Here is a 6,000-nt window from a genome sequence, read left to right as displayed (position 1 = left end):
TGGAAGCTTGGAAACTTTCAATATGCTTTTATTTTAGTCATTTAGACTGTAACGGAATTTATACTTTGCTTCGGAAGAAGTGTCGATGCCGAGAGACGACCCTAGCGAAGTTTAGCCAACTTCATTGTCATCAGCAACCTGTAGTTTGACACAACAGGCCATTCCTTCTGTAATACTTTTTTTCTATTTCCTGTCGACAGATCAAGCTTATCATTTCTCTTCAGACAATCTGTGTACTTTTCAGAAATAATGGCAATGGCTTTCGTTTCAAGCAAAATGATGTTTGCTTTAACGATCTTGATATACTTTGGTGGAAATCTGATCAATTGCAATGAAGATATTCCCATTTGTGACGAGCAATTAAAACAACTGAAAGAAGACGTAAAAAACTGGGAAAAGAGATGTGTGAATGAAAGTCGGGAAAGCTTGGATGAAATTCAGCGACATGTTGATAAAATACGTTGGTCTCTCGAGGAACCTCAACGATATTTCTCTGAACTTCGACGTGAGAATAATTCCCCTGGTTGCACGGCAGAAAAAGAATATCTCCAGGAGAGAATGCGTATGCACTCAGAGATGTGCTTCTATGACGGTAGGCTGATCGATTCTCTGATTTTAGTATTATAGGTGTAAATATAATATTGCGGATTATGCCAAAAAATTATTGCAATCTGTTAATCAGTCTTCATTTACAAACTGTTCAAATTTAACCTGTTCGTCTTTTAACCACACGTACTATATTTTTTCATTTTGTATACTGATTTAACTTTTCAAGTGATCTCATGCAATGTGCATGTGTGTAGTTAGTATAAAAACCCTATTTAATTGCTGTGTTTCTGCATGATTAACCACTTTGACGAATAGCACCCCATTTAACAACTAGATAATATTGAACCGAAAAAATTTCCTGTTCTATAAATTAGAAGAAATGCTATTGCATGGCTAGCGTAGGACACATGCTAAAATGTGATTGCCTGGCAAAATAAATTAGCGATGACTGATCAAATTCGTTCAAGATTTCTCTGACGTCATTCTGTACGCACGTAATTTTTTTGCACGAGAGCAATGACCTATAAAAGGACGTGTACAGACATTACTGACATGTCCTCTTATAGACCATTGCTCTCGACCAATAAAATTACTTGAATTCTTAACGATATGATATAATCATAATTCAATTGTGTGTGAGTGTTAGATATGGCTACCATTAATAAAACAAACGTGACAGCCTAATTATGTTAAAATGTTTACGCAGTCCAGACATTTCTTTTAGTGTATAGGGTGCCACGTACATGTCCATTGGCGCCAGCTTTCAAGCGAAAAACCAGTCCACTATGCTAAGCTAAGAAGTTAGTCAGATGGCAACGATTCGCAAACAGTTTAGTGTTGGCTTTGCGTTGGACGATAGCAGCCCATGTAAAACTTATCAAAAATTTTGTCAGTTCCGACCTTCCTTTAAAAATCCCGAAGATTTTCAAGTCGAATCTGCTTACCAACCAAAATATTTCATTGTAATTGTAACAACAAAACCTTTAAGACCTCTTGTCGTGAAATTGCTAAATTATTAAATTCAAAGCGGAAACATATCAGCATTTCGTTTACTGTGTGCGATATTTGGACACGGAGTTATTGAAAGCACATTCCTACATCGCTGAGACCTTCTCGTATCCTCCACATATACGTCAAGCTCTTCTTTTATATCTCTAGCTTACGCGCTCTCTTCCAGAAACTCAACCTAAAATTTTTCCATTCCCACATCCAAGCCCCTACGCGTACACAGATTTCTGGAGCCGTAGTTCTTGAGACAGCACTTGCTCTAAGAGATTTAAAGAAGGTAATTAAATGGTCACATGCAGTGAAGGAAATGTGCGGTCAAATTGGCGGCAGTTAGTACTAAACGGGCTTGGTAAAATATGATTTCTCCAGCGTTCAAATTTTATACGGTGGATAGTCCAGTACAGTCCTCATAGTCCAGTACAGCATCGGCATATTTTTACATTGCATAAACAGTTTATGGCAAGTTTGTAATATTATAGATTAAGTGAAGCTTGTGATTTAATTACTGTGTAGTCTGAGCGTTGTACGGGAATCGCAGGACCTAAGTTAAATTCATGTTGAGGGTCTTTAATATATGGGCAGTATACGTTGTGTACTTTTATGTGCATGATTATCACCGAAGTCGGTTGCCGGCAAAGAGCGTAAATCAAAACATTTTCTTCCTTGAATCACGTATGTATCAGGTCACGAAATGTGGACAGCGACAAATAAATTATGACTCATAAATTTGGATCGAATTAATTTATCCAGCGAACAGAAAGCACGACCTTCTACATCTGTTTCTAATTATTGTGCATTAATACGCAGCATTTGATTTCAGCTGTAATCTTTTTCCAGGACCTTATCCTGAGCAATATATGTTCTTGGCGAACCACACTGCAATCTTGGCTCTTGATTTAACTACATTTGATACAACGGTTGTCGTTGATGGAAAACTATATATATACAAGCTGGACATTGACATGAGGAATAAGAAAATATATTTTGCAATTGCCGTATACGGAGAAGAGATTCATCGGGCAAATTATGACGGTACTTATGAAGAAATCGTTGTGAAGGATGCTGAGACACGAACATTAACAATTGATTGGATAGGACGTCGTATATTCTGGACTGACTTAAAGGATATCATTAACGTGGCGAGTTTAGACGGTAAAGATAACAGAACGCTGATTAAAACTCCTAGGCCTTCAGATATAGCAATTGACCCCATCGAAGGGTGAGTTTTTCATAAAATGAGAAAAAATATTATTAGAAAAATAATATCACTATAAAGTCAGATTTGTAAGAAAGATTATAGGGAACTCTGCCTATTGAAATTCTACATATTGACAGTTTGGAGTAATTAAATAGGCAAAATTTAGATAATCAAGACGAGTTTCGACATTGATTATGTGTTTTTATTATATGCTAAGCGTCACTTCCGGTAAAATGGAGCTCAGTGATTGGCTGAGAAGAACTTTCAGCGGTCCATTACTTTCCCGTTATTATTAAATTTTAGGAAAAGTTCTGATATCATGGCGGTATATCTATAATTATATCACTTCTGTAGGAAAACATGCAATTAAACTCACGTATAATATTATTTTAATCAGCTCATCAGTAACGAACAATCAAAATCAGAGCTATAGATGTTTCACGAAAATACAAATAACCGTGGGGCCTGTAGCTAAATACGCACCCACAACGTTTAAAAGCTTATTTCTGTAACAACTTTCGAGGCATTGGTCATGGATAACATTGTCTATTCCAGCCTAGATTCTGTGTACTGTAACTTGCTCTTTGCCTATACAATGAAACACTGCTGGGCAAATTGAATTGATAGAAATTTGAGCGTTCGTCCTAAATTGCCTGAACTTAAACTTTCTCGGTTGCATGCAGTGTCTTAAGCAAAATATATATTTCCAATTCTATACCCCTGGCTTCTGTTTCTCGTTTTTTGAAACTCTTACATGGGGATACAAAGGACTATTGATCGAAAACTAGTGCAAAACATCAAATATCAAAACACGAATGGAGGAGTACTTGAACACAGCAAACCAGTAATGGCTCTCAATTGTTTAAAAATGGGTTAAAACTAGTAATTACAGTCGGTTTCAACAAACTTTACACTTCTCAGTTCCGAATCATATTTGGAAATTGACTAGTGGGCGGGGAGATTACGAATTACGTGAGGAAGTTCAAATTCGGAAATTCTTTTTGTTTAAACTTGCAAAACAAGTGAGTTATGAGTACCGACCCAACATCAAGACCAAGAAGTTTTAATTCAAACCAGAAATATAATAATAAACCTATGGAATGAAGCCGAGTTCTTTATGTCCACAATTGGAAAACAAAATAAAACAATTTCAAATCATATTGTAAATAATTTCGTTAATAAAAATCGTTTAGCGCCAAAGACAGGAGGATAAAAAATCAGGTATGCCTAGCTGAAACTGTTCCCTCTTAATTGAGCAAGTATACCTCGAGCACTAAATCAATGCGCAGATAAAGATCCGCGAACAATGCACTTTTTGATAGAAACTAGGGACATTCAGCACCCTGGGAGTGAGGCAATCGAAATACATCGATATGCGTCAAATGCAACATTCACAGTAAAAACATTACACATTATTATTGGAATGCAACATGTCAACAGTTTAATTGGTCGTCCATATATGTATCACATTTCACCGTCCGTGCCGCTCCTTGACCTGATGTCTCGCCTTCTTTAGTGCCTTTGAGCCATTGTTGGCGCCTCTTGTCACGGGAAGTAAGAACATTCATTACGTATGTATCAGGTTGTTTTTTGAACTGCATACTTCTCCATAAAAATCGGTGCACGCTTTGATTTTCAGTTGGAGTGAGCACTCTGTGTTACATCTTAGAGATATCTGCACCCTGTGTTACATCTTAGAGATATCTGCACCCTGTGTTACATCTTAGAGATATCTGCACCCAAGGCCACCCTATTTTCTCTGAACGCAAGAATCAGCCCGAAAAGGCTGATTAGTAAATCTGGGCCTTTCCGCCACTGATTGTCGAGGCAACGTCTTTGGTATGACGAGGGTTGGACTTATACTTTCAGTTTTAATAATGGAGTGGTGGGCTATGTAATGAACAGGAGCATGATTAACTCGCTTATTTTTTCCTCTGTAAGATTTCTCAAAAACTTCAGTTCATTCATTATAAGCCTTATCGTAAACCTTAGCGGTTTGCTTGTTCCTTGCACTTCAGAATTGCACTGATGAAGGCCCGGGTTAACGGACCGAAAGCTTTGCAGTATTATATACTTACGTGGTGTACCTACAAGTTTAATTACTTTTCTTTAGGTTAGTTATTAAACGCATTCTTGAACCAAATTTATGACGTTAACCAAACGTTACATAGTTCAATTTGTCTTGTTTTTTTTTTCAGTAGCACGTATTGTCCGGTAGCACGTATTGTCCGGTAGCACGTATTGTCCGGTAGCACGTATTGTCCGGTAGCACGTATTAGACGACGAAGATGTTCATTTCTTCATAATATCTGCATTATACGTGCAAAATTTATGAATTGCGCAAATGAGGCTTTTGATTTCTCCAGTGGTTTATTAATCTTTGGTGCAGGTGGTGATAAATCATTTCATCGTCTTCATGCGATAAATCATCCTAGTATTCACGACCATGATTGTCATTGATTAATAATAAGTTTTGTTATTTATTTAAAAGAATTCACAGCCTTGCGTGAAATCGTCAGGTCCAACGTGTGATGTTGTGACGTGCGATACGCGATTTTTTCTTGCACGTTACTAGGTCATATAAACGTGTCACACCAATGGCGAAGACATCAACGTCCCAAAGAAACGGGAATTTGAAATCGACACAAATTCAAGCGAACATGCAATTGAAAGTTCTAACGATCATTCTTTTAAATAAATAATACACAATTATTGAATTCGGTTTTCACGTGATATGAAGAATTATCAAGCCTTCGTTTGTCATTATCAACCTCTGCCAAGGCCTTCGGCTTCGGTTGATATCCACAAACTTCGGCTTGATAATTTTTCATATCATGTTCAACCTCATTCAATAATTGTAAAGTATGTGATTGAAATAACCTGACCTAAATTCTGTAGCGATGAGATAGTTTAGTAATATTTACACTCTTATTGTCCGCCATCTAGATATCTATTTTGGATTAACGATTTTGGTACAAACGTTAAACGAAAACACCTGGCTACCAACGAAGAAAAAGAAATACTTTGGTTCCAAGACAATTTTGGTGGGAACAGTCTGGCTCTTGATCACCGCAACAAACGACTGTACATACACGCGCTCAGAGACTTGGATGAATGGAATGAGATATTCGAAATGAATTACGATGGTAATGACAGAAAGCAAATAATGAAATATTATTCAGGTGACTCTACATTGGACGTAATTGGAGATTTTCTTCATTGGAATATACGGAATTTACCCAATG

Source organism: Dendronephthya gigantea, unplaced genomic scaffold (genome assembly GCF_004324835.1).
Source record: "Dendronephthya gigantea isolate DGI-Jeju-01 unplaced genomic scaffold, DenGig_1.0 000002F, whole genome shotgun sequence".
NCBI lineage: Eukaryota > Metazoa > Cnidaria > Anthozoa > Malacalcyonacea > Nephtheidae > Dendronephthya > Dendronephthya gigantea.
The sequence above is the reverse complement of the archived record's forward strand: the minus strand, read 5'-3'. Positions refer to the sequence as shown.